Raw genomic sequence first — 21,601 nt, forward strand, 5'->3', positions numbered from 1 at the left:
TGAGAATTAATGGGGGAATTTTTCCATGGCTAGAGCTTGGTTTTTGAGTTTTGATTTCTTGCTTCTTTTTGATAGGGCCGAATGAAAAGCTTTGGGAGAGAGGGAGAGAATTTTGTGTTTGCTTCTTGGTTGCTTGATTGAATAATGCATGTATTTAATTTTATATTCTCTAGTATATGTCCTAGGATAGATTTATGTTGGAAAATCCTTGGAGAAATCTTGCTAGCCCTTTCTAGATTACAAGCTAAGCTAGTAGTTTAGTCTTTAGATTTACTATTCCCTAGCCTTAGGTGAGCATTCCTACACCTTAGCTTACTATTTGATAAAGTAACCATGGTTACTTTTCTACCATGGTCAATTAGTGTGATACATTTATTTAATCGTTTACGCATTTGTTTGGTCGCTTAAACATTTTCCTAATAATTTCTCGTAAATGGTTCGCGGCGTAAATCCTTTCATATTTATTCTTTATGTTTTGAAGTATCGTCCTTGGATATAAATCTGTAGGGTTTTAAATTCATAATTATATTGTGATTCCCGTTATCCTTGATGGTTCGTAAATACGGTCATTTTTAAAAGTTCATTTTTTTCAAAAACTAATAGCATTTACATACACTCATTTGGTATGTACAATCACAATATCAACTCGGAATCTTAAATTTAAAACTCCTATATGGTGTGGTCGCAAAAGTTTTTATTAAACCGCAAGGTTAATATTCATAAAGGCCTTTTACCGATGTCAAAAATTTGGGTTCTTACAAGAATTGCTAAGATCTACAGGAATGGTAAATTAATCTGTGTAGTGGCTAGACATCCACAGTTTGCAGTGGCTAAGAAAGAAGAAAAGGTGAGGCTTAAACAACAACAAAAGCAAGCTGATTTAGAAGCCAAGAACCTAGCCAAGAAGCCTGCAATCACATTAGATGTTTTGCCTACTGAGACAATTGAGAATCTGGTTGAAGAAAAGCAAGAACAACCAAAGCAGACTAAGAGGAAGTTTAGATACAAACTCCCAGCAAAGAGGAAGCTAGATTTTGATGATGATAAGGAAGAATACATGCCAGCCCAATCTACAACTTCAAGTCAAACAACCATACCTACATTGAAGGAGGCTGAATTCAAGGTTGATCCTAACATTACTTTTCATGATGAACCAGTAATTCCCAAGGATGAACCTATAGATTGGAATAGCCTGCCTCTTCCTGATCTAAACATTCCAATCTTTTCCAAACCAAGAAAGACAAAGAAAAGAGCAGTCAAAATAGTCAAGCCTGTCAAACTTCAATCCAAGCCAGTGGCCAAACAACCCAAACCTATTGTCAACAAGGGAGATCAACTCTTCATATATGACATCAAAGAATTTTCAGACATAAATCTTTATCTGGAGGAAATAGATGAAGTTAGAGCTATTGATGCTTATAGACATCTTCCAGAAAGATTAGTCTTCAGGTACAAGGGTGGAAGAGAGATAACATGGCCCCTTCACAAAATTCTCAATTAAGGCTATTCTGTTTTGGTGAAGATTTTCTCCTCAATAAAGAAGAATTTTGGATTCAACACTGTTGCCAAGAAAATGGTACTGAACAAAATTGAGGAGATAATGAACAACAGAAGAAATCCAAATGTACTACCAAGAGTATTAACCATTCCTTTCACTGGAGATAGGGTGCATTTGAGGCTATACTGGATTATGGAATTCAAGGATGAAAAATGCATCAGAAGATTCTTCAGATTGGAAGATCAGCTAAAGATTGCAAGTAATGAAACTCTCAAGGAGATGTAAGAAAAGCTAGATCACACAAATGGAGATGAACTTGAGTTCTACAAGCAACTCCAATTCCAAATTGAGGAGAACAATGTAAAGTTGGGAAAAAAGTTCAAACATTCAAGGAAATAAGCTAAATTTGCCCAGTCTAGAGGAGCACTTTGAAAATGACCTGTGAGACTTTCTACAAACCTTCCTCTCTGTGTTTATCAATTAATTGCAGCACTTATTAATTTTATCTAATAGATATTTATCTGTATTGGTGTTTTGTAATCATCAAGTTTCTCTTAATTTATGGCTACAATTCCGGTAGACATAAATTGGGGGAGATTGTTAAAAATATATTGTGCACTTGATGATATGTTAACCAAAATACTTAGTAGATTTAATTCAGTGAAGTTGTAGCCTACAACGGATGATCACTTTAACATCCCTTGAAAGGGTAGCTTATGTTATAATAAGATTAGTAGCACACTTCTGCATATCGTAATGCCTTAAAGAACTAGATATTATAGAATATTTTAGTCATGTTGACTACTAGCTTGATATGAAAGATAGGTTGGTTAATTGTAAATATTAGATGCCTTGTAATCTTGTATAAATGAAATGGAGTCAACTACCAAGAAAACAGTCTCAACGGATGATTCACAAAGCTTCAACGGATGCTCAACTAAAGCTTCAACAGATGATCAACCCAAAATCTCAATGGATGATTCAATGAAGCTTCAACGGATGATCAAATTCAAAAGAGCGGTTGATAGTGACTTGATAGTCACATGCATTGATTGTATGCAAATGGAATGTGGCAGCCTATAGTCAGGTTTTAGATAACAAAGAAGCATATTCATTTAATGTTAAACCGAAGTTATTCAAAGATGCTGGATGGAGAAATAAAGTAGCATGAAATTAGACTAGAAACATTTTGTCTTATTTGTTTGTGTTTTTATCATTTATCTTGGTGATATATAAATCAAGTGTAGCAAGTTGAATTGTATCCAAGTTAGTAAGCAATTACCAGAGAAATAGATAAAGCTACATCTGTAAAGAATTTATCTGTTTATTGTAAGTTCAACTTGTAAGCAACTGTGTGCAAACATTACATCACAGAGTTCTCATATTAATATATATCTCTGGTGGAAAAGTTCAGTCCATCAATTTTTTTTTAAATACTTGTATTTGATTACTTTATGTTCTGATTTCATCAATACTTTCATTCCGCACCATAGCCAAATCAAACACAGTTATATATTTATAGTAGAACTATACTTAAAATAAAAAATAAGTGAGAATTACATTCAACCCCCTTTTGTAACTCTTGTTTAGATTGTTTATGAATAACAAAGTGCTCTATATATTTATTCCTTTTTTGTATTTGATTGAGTTGTTATGGTCTAGTTTGATCCCCTTCATTGATCAGTTCATTACTTAAGAATAATAGTTTGTCTAGTTTTTTTCCTTTTTGTGCCATGTTGACATTAATCAGTGATATGCATAACCTAGTATATTGCTGAGTTTTGTATTTTGAGTTCTGACATAGGCTTTACTTTAATAGAAACAGAAGTTGAACTAGAAGAAGGAGAATCTGGACAGGAAAAGAGAGCTGTTAATAGAAGCTTACTGATAAATTCGGTCCAGAATTATGCAGAGCAGAAAACCAGTTTTGCTCTTCCTGCAACACCTCTATAGATTTGCGGGTATGATATGTTGAACATTTATGCATGGTTATTTGCAATGTTATTACAATCTTTTAATATTACTTTTTCTTTGCACAGTTAATCAATTCAGCCTTTCTCCTCTAAGAGCAAGAAACTACCGCGATCTTCACTTCTTTCAATTGGAGGATCCTAAGGGATATATGGTACTCCAAAGTTTGGAAAGTTGAATCCTCTTCAGCCTCTAGCCAAAATTCTTGCTGACCGAAAAGATGAAATGCTAGAGATACTCCAGAGTAATGCTTCACCAAACAGTGGCGTCAAGTCGGGGTCCCCAAACAGTAAGAGAGTTTCTCCGCCTCAATCCATTGGATTGTCTCCTGGAAAGAGAAGCAGCCGTAAGTTAATACTACAGTCTATTCCTTCATTTCCTTCACTCACCCCGAAGCACTGAAAAAATCAGTTTTTTCCATGAACTTGAATGGAGTTTTGTTCTCGTTAAAAAAATTTCTTTGTAGTTTAGTTACTAGTAATTCTTTTTATTTTCCTAAATTTAAAATGTTAATTATGTTTTTAGGGGTAAGCAATTCAAGCTTACCTATGTGATTGTAAAATAAGGGTAATCAAAATATGTTTCTGTTTTTCATTGTTGTTCGTCTTCATCTTTTTGGTGTCTGACTATCAATTTGTCGGTGCTTTGCACATGAGATCTTTTCCAAATATATTTTTATTAATTTTATTATATGAAATATGTAGTGCATTAATCTATCAAAAATATCCATGTATTATAAACTTATGTATTGAAGAGAACTTCGAAACAAATGCTGAATGGGAAAGAGATTACAACACCAGCTGGGTTGAAATTCTAAAAACTGAATATATATATATATATTTGCATTTCTTTAGTTTTATAAAAAAAACTATCGATTTGGGGTAGTAGTATTAGGTTCGAAAGTGTGATACATTCAAAAATTGTTAAGTTGTTAAAACCTAAAATATTCAAAGAATGTGAACTTTTGGTTGAGTTGATGCTTGAAAGTATGGTCATTGCACCTCCTAACTACGGTCTCTTAACCATAACCAAACACTTAACGAGTCAAGTTCTAAATAATAACCAAGCACCTAAAGAGTCAACTAAAACAACAGTGTATAACACTAGAATGCAGACTAGATCATTGCATAGAACCTGTTAAGGAAGGAATGGTTGTGTTTCCCACCGATACTTGTCTGTATATAGATGAGTTGATATTTCTTGTGGGTGGATATGACGGAAAAACATATTCATCTTCGTTAAATGCTTATTTACCCTCATAAAATAAGATGAAATTTTTGACCCTATAAGCGTTGTCCGTTCACTTGCCTCGGTTTCTAAGTTAAGTGAGGAGCTGTATACGGGTGGTGGAAATGGTTTCAAATGGTACAATACAGGTACTACACAGTGCTATTTCTTTCTTCTCCTTTTCTATTATAAAACTCGTTAATCACTTACATATTTTGCTTCATGCCTGTTAAGCTGAATCATATAATCCAGCTGACAACAAATGGATTCCTCGTCCCTCTCTGACTGGACGACTAAATATGCGCCCAAATATTTTGACATTTACATAAGTAGATTATAGAGTGGTTACTGAGTCGCCAATTAAGTGTAGAGGTTTATTCAGAAAGTTCTGTGTGCAATTTTCTTAACTTCCTTGTTATGTCACCTGATATTTACTTAATACATTATGAAACTTTATATTTGTTCTACTTGGAGTTCATATGTACACCAATTGTTTTTTACATTTTAGCATTAGTAAAATGTTGGAAAATCTATCCATATGTTATTATTTGTGTCCTAGAGACAACACTATGATATTTTAGTTTAAGACATTTGGATTATTAATGTTTATTATCTATCGATTATTCCCTTTATAATTTATTAATTCTTAATTTACTGTGATATAAATGTTAGATTAATAAAATGTCCTTGGAATATGATATGCAATTCTATATCTCTAAGTACGTGACTTAGAAATGAGATTATGAGAATAGTATCAATATTCCTAAAGGTCTTTGGTCGAGTATTATTATTAAGGGACAATAATAATGCATTAAGATTGGTGTGTTTATTGACTGATAATCATATCTCATTGATCATAGGTATAGTGATACTAAAGTCAAAAACACATGCATATGTATATGTACATGGTACTGGACAGTCCCGATGTGAGATTCTACATGTCTGTTGTGTTATAAGTAATTCTCACAGTGATAATGATGTAATGGTCCTTAGACCTGAAGTCATTATATTTCTATACGAGAATTAATATACATTGATTCCATTAAAAGTTATCCTTGACCGGGTAATGATAAAAGTGGATATTGGGTATATTATGAATCGTATGAGAAATATGAATGATCTAGATGGGATTTAACCCTCCTATTTTAGGAGTGATATTATTGGCCTCTTGTGTGAGCTAGACTATGAAATGCGTGGCCACGCTCAAATGTTGATTTGATATGATAGTCTACTCATTGATCAAGGAAATTTGGATTAAACTATGATGAGGATGACACATTACATGCCTCTAGTTTAATCTATAATATTTGGTTAAAGGGATTATATTACATTGTACATTATTCACGAAAGTTAAATCGATCACTGATTGAATTATTATTACTTGGGTAGCAACGATGTATTACTAGATGCCGCTCATTGTTTAATATTTTAAATTAGATTTAAAATTCGGTACCAACGTAATAATAACCTATAGGGTCACACACAAAAAATGCTTGAAGGATTATTAAATTTAAATTAGATTTAAATTATATTAAAGTAATTCGAATTATTTATAATATTAATTAAGTATGACTTAATTAATTAGATAAATATTGATATTTGAATTTACTAATATTAATTATGAAATTTATTTGTTAAATAAGTAAATGTGACTTAATTATTATACAAATAGGAATTTCAAATTAATAATAAATCCTAATTAGCTAAGAGTTATAATTCTTATTATACTCTCTATATAATATCTCTTGTGTGGCTGATTTTGTATGCAAGACTTTTACTAAAACCCTAGCCACCAAGGGAGAAGATGGAGAGAGAGCAAGAAGAAACGAGTTTGTGCTAGTACACATTCAATCCTTGCGTTCAAGCATTCGTGTGGATACTGATAGAGCGTAGATCGCGAGAGCGGGATGCGTGGTGATTGAACAAGCTTTGGATCTCCATTAGTCAACCAATTTGTAAAGCTTCTTAAGGTAAACAATATGATCTACTAATTAAATACTATTTTTCGCATGGATCATGCGGTGGGTTTCAAAAATTATGATTTTTCACATTTTTAATTACTGTTTCCATTGCGTTTATGTGCTCGAAACCCTACAATGGCATCAGAGCTACTTGCGAAAGTGTTTAATTCGTTTATGTGTTTACAGGTTTTATGATAACATGTATACAATATTCCATGACTGTTATGTATGCGATTTTGTATATTTTACATGTTGTTATGTTTATATATGCGTATGTGTGTATATATTTTAAATATATGATATTCATGATAATCATACGATGATTATATAATCTGTATATATACTGATATATACATTTTTTGTGTTTGTTCTTATTATATGAATCGTATTTGATACGATTCTGAATCAGATGCAGCGGATTAGCTGAAATCTGGGTGTAGTGTCCGATTTTGGCAAACGAATACGCTATTGCTTATGGAATCGAGTGTCTGAACGAAACTGATTTGTAAGGTGTTTGACATCGTTAAGACCCTGTAATCAACGATTTAATATTTTCAGAATTTGATTCTGATTTTTCTGATTTTTTCCATAGTTTGTTTTTATGATTAGATCATGATGAGTATGATATGTTAAGATCATATAATGTGTTTTAATATGTTCTTATTTGTTAATTGAGCATGGTGGATGGTTATGTCTTATGACCTTAAGTTAATGATTTTGGTTTTTTTAAATACGGCTTGCATGTTGTTCGATCTTGTAATTATTAAATCTCGAATATAACTCGAGTTCTTCTTATAATTTCATTAGATTAGTTTTTATATTTCATTCGTGTAATGTACATGAAGACATGAACATTTGAAGATCAAAGGTAATCCCACATGGAGGCCATCCAAGGAAGCAATACAAGAAAGAAGACATGTAATAGTTAGCTTGTATTTATTTTTCACCTTCGATTGACGTAGATCTTTGTCATTAGCTTAATGAAGATCACATAGGATGAAGCCATAACCAACCACATTTATTTATTGCACTTTACATATATATACGCATATGATGAATGTATGTGTAGAGTAGTTTATAGAGATGCATGCTTAATTAGATTAAGGATGTATGTATTAGATACGAAACCTATACCATGCTTGTTAAATAAGATAAAATCTGTAACGACTCAAGATTTTAAAATGAACAAATGATTATGAGATTCTCGTGTATATGAAACACGGAATAAAATACAAATTTTCTTTTTTTCTAACATGGGGCGATTTTGTCAAAAGCGAGTTCTTTGAATTTGTAAGGTTGTGGGTTTTAAGCGAGACCGTTGTGACTCCCTTACTACCTGGAAATCAAACCATTGACGAATATTGATTTGAAGTATTTTATTCAAGGAAAAATTGGGAATCTCTTTATGATGGGATAATGATTATTTTAAAATTAACAAATCCCTAAAGTTAATATTAAGTTGATCGGATGCCTTCCAATAAGTCTAATGCGTTAACCCTAGATCGATAAGGAGTGGGTTCACCAAAGCGAAGTACTCCCATCTATCATGGGAGATGTGTTGAAGTATATTGATACTTTTGACTATTGGATTTGACTTAAATAAGTTACCACAACAGGATTATGAACTTAGAGGCATAAAGTTTGGCGAGATTTATTATATAAATATGAACAAATGTTGTTCCACCAAGCTATCCAAGAGTTATATAGTTGATATAATTGACAAATATTGTCTACCCGAAATAATCATGTTTTAGGAGAAAAGCCAAAGCTGACCTAACGCATGTTGAAATATAAATCTTGGCTCACTAGAAAGGATATAGAAGATATTCTTTCCGAATTAATAGTTAGGGCTATTGATTTGATAAAAATAGTGGGAGATATATATTATGAATATATATGTGAATAATAACTTGAACATAATTTAATGATCATCTGTAGACTAAGTCATTTTATGCACTTTAATATTGTAGATATCAAATGAAAAATAACACAAATAACTTCTCTATATAATAGTCCTTGAGAAGGACAAGCTAACATGAAATAATTTCCTCAATTGACATGGGAACTTCAGGATTGTCCTCAGGTTCAAGGATGTCACTCAAACCACCCCTTATTTCTTCTAGTTGAGAATGAAACATGTGCTGAATAAAATGCTTACCAGAAGAAAATTAATTATGCAACTGATGTTTCATGTCTCATGCTTGTAATTATGAGTGTTGGGCTTTAGAAGCAACAAGAGCATAATGATGCTTGTGATATGATTGAGCACCTGCAAAGGATGTTTGAAGGATGTTTGACAATAATAAGGCACCATATTTTTGCATTAATGGGAGAATGATATATGGTTGGACCACATGTTCTAAAGATGATAGTACATGTACCTTGATATTTTGGGTTTCAAGAATAGTCTAGAGACTCAGCTTGATTTAATCAAACAATCTTTGAACAACTTATATTCTTAGTTTGTTAAGAACAAAAGGAATGAGATAAACAGAACACCCACTGAGTTGTTAAGCATGTTTAGAACTACTAAAAATAACAAGGTAAAGACATGAATTACGTCCATATTGATGATGTACACATGGAATGCAAATGGGAAAGGAAAGTGGACAGGCAAGGTGAAGATTTGATCTTATTCGGTGCCAAACCAAAGTCCAATACCAAAGGGCTTTTGAAGCCTGATAGTGGTGTTGCTAAAGGAGATGATTGTCATTTCTGTGGAAATAACTGGATGATTGAAAGTTAAATTGTCGAGCTTGTTTGGAAGATCTAAAGAAAAAGACTAGCAATGGTCAAGCTTCAGGTATCGGGTTAGAATTGGAGCAAAAGTTGTTGCTCTAGTTGAAGGAACTCGATACCTAATTTTGCCCATAAGGCAAGATTGAGAACTTGATAAATTGTTATAAAGTGTCTGCCTTTAGCGGATACATTAAATCAATTTCTTGTCAGGACAAGAAAGGTTTTCATTTTTATTAAATAAACAATAGTTGTTTATTCTATTTTAATGATAAGGCTTATAATGTTGCACAATTAGTTAACAATTTATATATTTTAAGATGACTCAAATTAAACATTACCACTAGCATTGTCGTTAAGCCATATTAATGAGAAACGCATTTCTGAGTTACATATAGATGGTTACTTGGATAAGTTTGATTTTGAACCATACGAAAGATGCGAAACTTTGTCTCATTGGCAAAATGACTAAAGCTTCTTTTACCTGATCAGGTGAAAGGGCTACCGCACGATTAGTGTGGCGCCCTCCAAACCTGGGTCAGAAGTTTGGGTCCACACATACACCTTATTTATAACCTGCTTATAATAATAATAAGGATAATAATAATATTCAGTGACCCTACTTACCAACTACCACAGACCGCAACAGGTTAAAGTATGTACACAAGCCACAGACACACACTTATATTACAAACGCCCAAATCCCAATTATTCAAACTTATAACTGAATATTAAACATCATTTAAAACTTTACAAACTTAAACTATCCCAAAAGCTGTCAGCTAGCTTAACTCGATTAACCTGGACCCCTAGCTCTCGCACTGGATTGGGGATCCTCGCTACCAACAGGTTCCTTCTTAACTAGAAAAGAACATAAATAACATCGCATAAATGAGCTAACTAGCTCAGCAAGTCATATTGACAAGACTGAGAATAATGATCATCAAGTGAAAAAAGTTAAGGTATCAAGTGAACAATGATTAATGATTTAGAATTGGATATTATATTTTCATTTAAAAAAACAAGGTTAGGCTATTGATCAGTCACGCACTAACCCCGAGTAAGGCACACAACTCTGCTCTAATTACTGGATCCAAGGCACACATTGGCCTAACTTGACCACCAATCTGGACTGACCATGAATCTGGTCCATAATTTTATAAAATAATCCAATTCTATCATAATAATAGAATAAATAATATAAAGCAATAATCAAAATCATAAGCAACATTGGATGTCCAATGATGAGATGGTTTCAATCTTCACAAAGGAAATAATATGGCAATTTCGAAGAATGGCTATCAGGTGGTGAAAGAATTGGATAAAAAATAATCAAAGTTGCAAGGTTATAAGGATTCGATCTTTCAATGCATAAGGTACAATGGTTTAAGTATATAAGCAATCTTGGTTCAGTGTTTGGTATTTAGTTTGTGTGTATTTGTGGAGTAGTTTTGTATCTCAGTTGTTTGTATTTAGGTAATCAATAATCAATGGTTCAGAAAGAATAAGGTTTACGGCTCAAAGATCAATAACTTGAATCAAGGTTTAGGGTTCAGTGCTTCAAAGCACTTGCAATATAAAATAGGATTATCAATTATCTACAAAATATCTCGAGAAGGGCGCAGAACACTTGCCTGGTATTAGCTTGCTATACTTCACTAACTTCCAATCACAATCTCCTATTCCTTGACTACTTGCTTTCCTATTCTACGCCTTGCCTCGTCTGCTCACATATCATAAGTATCTATCAATACTCAACTCATACGATTCTATTCGGTATACACTTCTATCTACCCTTCATTTTACCCAAATCCGATTAATGGATTGAAAATTATGGCAAAAACAAGTAAACACTGAACATATAGACCGACAGTCAAACAAACAAGTCACATGTAACACATAGCACGTCAAACAATCAATGAAATTTCATTTATAAAGAAGTCTCGGGTCATAAACAGTCTTTCGGGTATTTAATATGATTTTTAAAATATTTTTCGGAGTCAAAGCTGGTCGTTGAATAAATTTTAAAGCAATAAACAGGGTTCGGTTGGCCAAATCTGCCTTCAAAATAATTTTATAATAATTATCGAGCCTTAAAAACAATTTAAAATAATATTTTAAAGCTCAGAATTTTGAAATTTTTAAATCAATAATAAATAATTAAATCTAATTAAATAATTAATTAAAATCAATTAATAATTAATTAAATCAATTAATCAATTAATTTTCGAATTAATTGACCAATTAAATAATTAATTACAAATAAAATTAATTAACTAATTAATTCAGATTTATTTTTGAATTAAAAATAATTTTTGGAATTAAAATAATAATTGTTAGAATTTTTAATAATAAAAAACGAATTTTTATAATTAAAATAAATAGGAAATATGATTTTTAAATATTTTATAAACAGGAATCCTAAATTTGCAAATTCTGGAAACTACAGGGACTCAACTGTTTCTTCTTCAAAAGTTCAGGGGCCTGTTTGCAATTTTGCAAACCCCCGTCGTCGACTCGCCGGAGTGTGACCGGAGAACACGATTCCGGCCACCTCAGGCCACCAAACTCTCCAGAATCGGAGTACAAATCACCAGGAACCTATATGTGCAATCAAAACACCCACCCCTTTCCAGAATCGACCGGAAAATGCTCAAGAAACTCGCCGGTTTCGGCGAAACTTTAAGAGACAACTCCGTTCAAACCAGGGATAGTCTGTTAACAAGCTATACACGAATCGATTGCAAATTTCAAGGGGAACAAAACCCACCCATCTAGAACGTCTACAAATCCTTAAATATGAAACCCCCAAATTCAATCAAGAACATTAAAACGAATTATAAACCCCAATTTTAAAATTCTAAAATTAAACTCAATTTTGAACATGTTATTGAACTCCAAATCAGTCATATGACATATCAAAATCATCAGGAAGACAAGCTCTACAACATACAATCATCAAATCATTCAAACAATCATCCGAACAAAAATTCATAAATTTAATCAAAATAATTCGAAAATAAATAAAAATATATAAAATCAACCTTTGATTCTGCAGTTCTGAAACTTGGATAATCTAATAGTACTCCTTAAACCCTTCGTTTTGGTTACCAGAGCTTTCCAAACGGATATCGATAACACCTTGTTTTGTTGGTTTAATTCTCAGAAAGTTTATATGAATATAAGTATTTTCTCTGGAAAATTCTGTAAATACTATTTGCAAATGATTTTCGGTACGAGATAAAATACGGTAAAGGCTATTTATAATTACTGAAAATTAGTATCCCGTTGGATCATTCCGGATATAAAATAGTACATTTATTTATAAAAACATATCCAAACGGTACCGGTTTTCGGGATAATTATCAAAATATGTATAATTTGTACCGCGGTCTTGGTCTCAGCGCCTGGTTACACGTATTACGAGGTGATAATTGAAATAGTTTAATAGAAAGATCCCGTTTATCAAAAATACGAGTTTTATTGATTTACCGAAATAAATTTTGTATCAAAAATATTGCGCCGGGACCCGCACAGGACAAACCGTACGCCAGATCGAAAAAGTTGAAACATAAAAAATGCTCGAATTTTGCAATTAGGTTAGGAAGGAGTTCTCGGAAGAGTTTCGGGTTATTAAAACGTAAAAACGGGTGAAGTCGGCTGGTTCCCGATTATATAAAATAGTTTATAATTACTCGAAAAAAGAATTTATAAAATCCATAAATTTCCTATAAAATCATAAATCAACATAAAAATAAATAGGAAGATATGATAATTATCTATATTTTATTTTGGACATATAAAATTAAAATACTCAATTTATATTATTTTTAAACATCCAAACACATATACCACTTAACAAATAATTCACAGAATAAATACTGAAAATGCATAATATTTATTCATTAGAAAAAATAATTAAACAATATATCCCAGATATTACAATTAGGACTTATACATAATGATGTATGTGGTCGAATGTGTATGATGGCAAGGGGTGGCTTATACTACTTCATCACATTTACTGATGATTTCATTAGATATGGATATGTGGTTCTTATGAAGAATAAATCAGATTCTTTTAAAATGTTTAAAGAATATAAGGCCGAAGTAGAAAATAAAACAAAGGAAAAGTATAAAAGTCCTACGATCAGATCGTAGAGGAGAATACTTAAGCCTCAATTTCAAGAGTTTCTTGAAGGAGTGTGATAGTATATCATAACTTACTCCTTCTGGAATACCTCAATGGAATAGAGTTTCTGAGAGGAGAAATTGTACCTTGTTGGATATAGTGCTATCGATGATGAGTCAAGCGGATCTTCCATTCAGTTTTTGGGGTTATGCTCTAGAAACGGCTGCATATACACTTAACCAGATTCCGACTAAAGCGGTTCAAAATACTCTGTATGAGATATAGAGTGATAAATGTCATAGCATGTCATTTATGAAAATTTGGGGACGTGAAGTGTTTGTAAAACGTTTAGCCTCTAACAAGCTTGGAACAAAATTAGATAGATGTTATTTTGTGTGATACCCAAGTAATACTAGGGTATAGTTTTTATAATTCTTCCGAGAATAAAGTGTTTGTTGCTCGGGCCGCTGTATTTCTTGAGGGAGAACTACTTTCTAAGAAAATCAGTGGGAGGATAATACATCTCGATGAAGATCGAGAACCACATGATAACATTGAACCAGAGTTGGAATAAGATCAGGATGTACATCAAAATGTTGAAAGTAATCATGTCCAAGAAACACAGGTTATTCGTAGATTTAGTAGGATTCACCATGAGCCCGGGAGAAATTATGAATTTCTTTTGACTCAAGATGGTGATGTGATGCTTACAGATAATGATAAGCCTTTCACCTACCAAGATACTCTGAACAGTTCAGACTCCGAGAGATGGCTAGAGGCCATGAAATCCTAGATGGAATCCATGTATCAAAATAAAGTATTGACTTTAGTTGATCCACTCGAAGGGGTAAAACCTATAGGGTGCAAGTGGGTTTTCAATAAGAAAACTAACATGGATGGTAAAGTACAGCCTATAAGAAGCGACTAGTGGCAAAAATTTTCAAACAAATTCATGGTATAGACTATGATGAGACTTTTTCACCGATTACTTGGTCAAGTCCATCAGGATTTTGTGAACAATAGTTGCTTACTTTGACTATGAGATTTGGAAAATGGATGTCAAAACTGCTTTTTTATATGGGAGCCATGAAGAGGATGTATATATGATACAACCTGAGGGTTTTGTCGATCCAAAGTTTGCTAAGATAGTTTGTAAGTTGCTTCTATCTATTTATAGATTAAAGCAAGCCTCAAGGAGAATGAATATTCATTTTGATGAAACGGTCAAAGAGTTTGGCTTTATTCAAAATGAAAATGAACCATGTGTTTACAAGAAGGTTAATGGCAGCCATGTGACATTCCTAGTATTATGTATAGATGACATATAACAAATAAGGAATGGCATACCTTCTCTACAGGCTGTTAAGACTTGGTTGAGAAATAGTTTCTCGGTGAAAGACTTAGGTGATGCTACCTATATATTAGGGATCAAGATCTATAGAGATAGATTGAAAAGATTAATCGAACTAGTCGGAGTACATATATTGATAAAATATTACATCATTTTAGGATACAGGAGATAAAGAAAGGATATGTTTCGATGTCTCATGGGATAGTGATCTCAAAAGATAATTGCCCCTAAATCATTAGATGATAAGGGCCGTTTGAGAAAGCTCCATATGCTTTAAATTGGATCTATAAAGTGTACAATGATATGTATTTATCATGATGTTTCGTATACTTTGAGCATGACGAGCAGATACCGGTCTAATCCAGGTGAGGGTCACTGGATAATTTTAAAGAATATTTTTAAGTACTTAAAGATGACTAAAGATTTATTTTTGGTGTATGGAAGCCGAATATATTGATACTTTTGAAATGACCAAGGAGACTATTTAGGCATGTCCTTAAGCAATATCACCTTATTAATGAGATTAATGATGAAGGAAATATAAATGTAAAGTGCATAGTAATGATAGTGTTGCAGACCCACTGACTAAGGCTTTCTCGCAACAGATGCACGATTGTCATACTAGTTCCATGAGTATTAGATATATGGGTGATTGGCTCTAGTGCAAGTGGGAGATTATTAGTGTTTGTGCCCTAGAGACAACACTGTGATGTTTTAGTTTAAGACATTTGGATTATTAATATTTATGTTCTATCGATTATTCCCTTTAAAATTTATTAATTCTTAATTTACTTCGATATAAATGTTAGATTAATAAATGTCCTGGGAATATGATATGCAATACTATATCTCTAAGTACGAGACTTAGAAATGAGATTATGAGAATAGTATCAATATTCCTAAAGGTCCCTGGTCGAGTATTATTATTAAGGGACAATAATAATACATTAAGACTAGTGTATTTGTTGACTGATGATCACATCTCATTGATCATATGTATAGTGATACTAAAGTCAAAGACACATGCATATGTATATGTACATGGTGCTGGACATACCCGATGTGAGATTATACATGTCTGTTGTGTCATAAGTAATTCTCACAGTGATAATGATGTAATGGTCCTTAGACCTGAAGTCATTATATTTCTATACGAGAATTAATATACATTGATTCCATTAAAAGTTATCCTTGACCGGGTAATGATAAAAGTGGACATTGGGTATATTATGAATCGTATGAGAAATATGAATGATCTAGATGGGATTTAACCCTCATATTTTAGGAGTGATATTATTGGCCTCTTGTGTGAGCTAGACTGTGAAATGCGTGGCCACGCTCAAATGTTGATTTGATATGATAGTTTACTCATTGATCAAGGAAAGTTGGATTAAACTATGATGAGGATGACACATTACATGCCTCCAGTTTAATCTATAATATTTGGTTAAAGGGATTATGTTACATTGTACATTATTCACGAAAGGTTAATTTGATCACTGATTGAATTATTATTACATGGGTAGCAATGATGTATTACTAGATGCCGCTCATTGCTTACGATTTTAAATTAGATTTAAAATTCATTGCCAACGTAATAATAACCTATAGGGTCACACACAAAGAATGCTTGAAGGATTATTTAATTTAAATTGGATTTAAATTATATTAATGTAATTCGAATTATTTATAATATTAATTAAGTATGACTTAATTAATTAGATAAATATTGATATTCGAATTTACTAATATTAATTATGAAATTCATTTGTTAAATAATTAAGTGTGACTTAATTATTATACAAATAGGAATTTCGAATTAATAATAACTCCTAATTAGTTAAGAGTTATAATTCTTATTATACTCTCTATATAATATCTCTTGTGTGGCTGATTTTGTATGCAAGACTGTTAGGGCGAAAACACGCGCTAATAATACACGCAAGTATACGCGTTCGCAAGTAATATAGTATACTTTCTAGTTCGTTCCCATAGAGACTCAGACTAATTATGTTCAATTAAACTCACTCACCAATGTATGTTTACTTCTCAATGTTAAGACAATAACACTTAGATTTGTTACTAATTATTAACTACAATTAACTACTAAAATTAACCACTTAATTAACACTTCGAATTAACAATATTAAAACACTCATGAGATCACAACTTCATTACTACTTCCTTCAATAGTCATTGTTATTACCCTTAACATGCAATAGTGATGATATTAATCGAATAACACGAAACTGATAAAAGCCAAATTTCATTGTACTAATACCATTCTACCAAACATCCACAATTAAGATAGAAGTTGAATAGGCATCAATTATGTTGAGTCCCTATGTGTCTACAGAAATTGACAACATAATGATTTAAGCACAAGTTATTCCTTTTGATTACACAGGGCGAATAAAACGGTTAGAGTTACCCACTAATCATGCAACATCATACATGAACCTATGCTAGCATGGCAAGTTCTAAATCTCGAGATCCACCGTCGCTTCACAAGAGATTAACACCCAATCTTATATGTTCACGATGCACATAAGACGAATACGCACAACCAATACTAGATATCATACAATCATCACACACTAAGGTATTAAACAACTAACTAAAGAATTCCATAGTAAATCCGTTACGACCCCATGATCACGATTAGCCCATGATAGCACTTATCGTCATCATGGGTTCATATGGAAACATGAAAAATAAAAACAAAAGAATAATAACTAAACTAATTATATTAAACCAGAGTACGTCACAAGAGTAAATAGGTTCAAAGCAAAGAAAACTAGCATCCAACGTTACAACGAAATAAAGAATCACAAGAAAATATGCTTCCTCTTCGTTGCGGTGTGCTAAAACGGTCTTCTTCCTTATCTCCTTTGCTCCTCGATTAATACAACGATCCAACACACGTGAAACGTCTTTGAATCTACTTATATAGGAGTCCCATAAAACTCAGATTACACAGAAGTTGGAAGCCAAAAAGAAGTAGAAGTCTAAAATATATATTTTAATTTCCCGTCCCTGCGCGGCCGCTCAGCATAGCTGAGCGGGCGCTCAGCATAGCTGAGCGGGCGCTCAGCATAGCTGAGCGGGCGCTCAGCTTCCTGCGCAGCCGCTCAGCTATGCTCAGACCCCTACTGGAAAATATCTGATTTTGCTCCGTTTCTTCACTGTAATCTGCTCTTCTCATTCCTCTCGCAATGCTAGACACATGCCAAGGCTTATTATTGATGATTACTCCCCCGAAATGCAGCTATTACCCTGAAACGCACAAACACTAGAAAAATGCATCAAATACACAAAATACTTGATTTTAAGACACCAATTTAAGCTATTTTAAGACGTTCTAAGTGGTATAAAATGCCACTTATCACACCCCCAAACTTAAATCGATGTTTGTCCTCAAGCGTCACAGACTCAAAAACAAAAAAAAACATGCATGAATGTAATCTATATGAAATGCAGTGATCCCCCTTACTACGAACAAACCAACCAACTTACAACATCTCAACTAATGCAATTAGGCGACTAAAGATCAATCAAATCATGCCAACTAACATACAGCCAAAAATGTGGTGTGTGCAGATGCTTAACAGATATGCTCCGGAACTAAATCAACTATTATGACTCAACTGTCATCAAGGCAATCACATGATTATACAAAGAATAAAAATTCTAGGCACAAAGTGACTTATAACACTACAAGAATTCTGGAGCTTATCACAGAATCATGCTTTTTATTACTAACAGTAATGCTTATTTGACCGTGCAATGAGTGAGGTCCACAAAATACTTATACAATGGTATCCATGTAGTGAGCGTTAGGTTAGCGGATCCCAGACTCTAAAAGCCTTAGGACACTAGGAACAAAGTCCCCTAAGAACTTAATAACTCGAATACCAAAGAGCCCACTCGTGATCAATTACGCATAAACACGTACTCTTCTTTTTTCTTTTTTTCCATTTTTTTCTTTTTTTTTAAAAAAAATTTCTGAGCAAGTGCGTTTCGCTCCATCTTGCTCAACCCTAGACTACTCGCATAGACATACGAGCCGGCTACTAGCCATTTGACGCCTAGCCACAATTAGCAACAAATTCCATTTTTTACTCCATTTTTTCTTTTTCATGCCTTTATCACTAAGAACCTATTATAAAATTCTAAGCATAATAAATAGATTAACCTCGAAAACAATCAGATCATAACAACAATCTAGTCCTTAAGCATTCTCTAAGACTTAGTGAAAATACAAGTGCTTCTAGCATGCATATCAGCCTACATGACTAAACATCACTTTAATGCTATCACTACACTTGCATCAACATCATAAATCAGTCGGTAAATCATCGCAAAAGGGATCATGGTATATGCATGAGCTACATGATATGATAAACAAATAAAGCTATATAAAAAAACTATATGGCAAAAATTATGCAACTATATGAACTAACTATCATGAATATGTAGCTATATGACACACACACAAAATATTCCTTAACTACCACCCCCAAACTTAAAATCTTCACTGTCCCCAGTGAAGGTAGTAGAAAGGAACACAGGGTATACCTACTCGGAGTCATCATCATCATCACCCTCAGTGGGTGGTGTATCAGGAGGCGGATATGCAGAGTCCTCACCAAAAACTGGCCACTGGATGTCAGCTCCAAGGCCTCGAAAAGCAGTCCCTAGTGCAAGGGTGAGCTCCTGAGCAAACCTGCTCTGCGTCTCATACATAGCATCCATCCTCCGTGACAGCCTCCTATATTGGGCATCAGCCATCCCAGCACCCTCCTGAGCTCTCGAAGAACCAGCCTCATCATGCCTAGGCCTAGCCATAGTAGCACCTCGTGCTGGATGCCCTCCTGGAAGACGATAACCCAGCCCATGCTCCTCGGGCTCACCACCAGTCCACTCCTGCATTGCATTCAGAGTCCCGGAACCAATAGGAGCGGCCGGCAACTGCAACTACTCATGAGACGGCCAGTTCACTCCCATCGCTCGGCAAAGCTTAGTAACAGTGGATGCATACGGGATGTTCATGTGCTTAGCTCCCCTCAAAAACTTCAGAATTCCTTGGTAGATGAACTCACCAAGGTCCACATAGTATTCCTCATTCAAAATTCCCCACAACAACTGTGCTCTCTCAACTGTGACCTCATGTGGATGCGAAGAAGGCTGGATATTAGCACAAATAAACGCATTCCATGCACGAGCATACCTGTTCATCGCGATCGCCGAAAAGTGACGATACTCATTAGTTCATGTCTTGAAGGTCCAAACTGTGCCCGGCCTACAGAGAGTAGCACAAATCAAATTCAAGTCAAAATCCTCAGCAGTTTTCTCGTTCCAGTTCTCCTCCGTGGGCTTCCTCTCTCGCTGCCCAATCACACGGCGAATCACCGCTGGGTGATAATCAACCGTCATCCCCCGGACCACAGAAAACCCATTCTTCTCGGCCTTCGCGTTCGCATAGAACTTGCGAACCACGCTCATCGGCATTGCTTTAGGTGACTCACAAAAAGCTATCCACCCCTTCTCAGCAATCATAGGTAACAACTCACCATCCCTCCCCGATGGTAAAAATCCCCTCTCCTTCAGAATTGGCTTCCCCAAAATCCTAGTGTACTCCTCCTCTGCAGCCCTGTCATTCAACCGAGGCCTCGCAACAGTACCCCTCGAAGAATCAGCCGTAGGCACAATGCTGCTGCTATCAATAGTCCTTGCTCTCTTGGGTGCCATTGAATCTGAATAAAAGTTCTTGAGAATTGTGTTTTTGTGTTTGGGAGAGAGTTTGAGTGTAGAAGTTGTGTGGGAGATATGTGGGATAGGTGTATGTATATATAGGGAATGGATTAGGGTAGAATTTGATTAGGAGTGGGTTTATGGGTAAAAATCATGGGAAAATAGGGAATAGGTCGTGGGTTTTATGGGTTGAAATTTGTGTTTTATTTTTCTGATTTTTTTGTATTTTTATTGACTAAAAAAACATTTTATTCAGCCAACCCCTGAGCGGTCGCTCAGCAGAGCTGAGCGGGCGCTCAGGGGGTCACTGGAAAAAAAAATCCAGCTAGGTTTTTCTGATTTTTTTGTGGTTTTGGATAGGTTATTAACTTCTAAGGGCTCCTGTAACAACAAATCATCGGTTGCCTCCCACACAGCGCTTCTTTTTCGTCATTAGCTTGACGTTGCGTACCTTCCTCAAGTTGACAATAAAACGACACTAACCACTTCTCGGTTTGCCGTGTCCCCATAATAGTGCTTCAAACGCTGACCATTAACCTTGAATGCCTGGTCCGAACCATTCTCAAAAATCTCCACCGCTCCGTGTGGAAACACAGTTTTGACAATAAAAGGTCTAGACCACCTTGATTTCAACTTCCCAGGAAAAAGTCGGAGACGAGAGTTGAATAAGAGAACTTCTTGCCCCGGCACGAATAACTTAGGATGTAGCTTCCTATCGTGTCACCTCTTCAATTTTTCCTTGTACATTTTGTTGTTCTCGTACGCTTGGAGTCGAAATTCATCAAGTTCATTAAGCTGAAGCATTCGCTTCTTTCCAGCTGCATCTAGATCCAGGTTCAACTTTTTCAACGCCCAATAGGCCTTATGCTCAAGCTCCGCAGGTAAATGACATCCCTTACCATACACCAGTTGAAACGGGGACATACCAAGTGGAGTTTTGTATGCTGTTCTGTAAGCCCAAACAGCTTCAT

The sequence above is a fragment of the Apium graveolens genome, chromosome 8, assembly GCF_009905375.1.
Source record: "Apium graveolens cultivar Ventura chromosome 8, ASM990537v1, whole genome shotgun sequence".
Lineage (NCBI taxonomy): Eukaryota > Viridiplantae > Streptophyta > Magnoliopsida > Apiales > Apiaceae > Apium > Apium graveolens.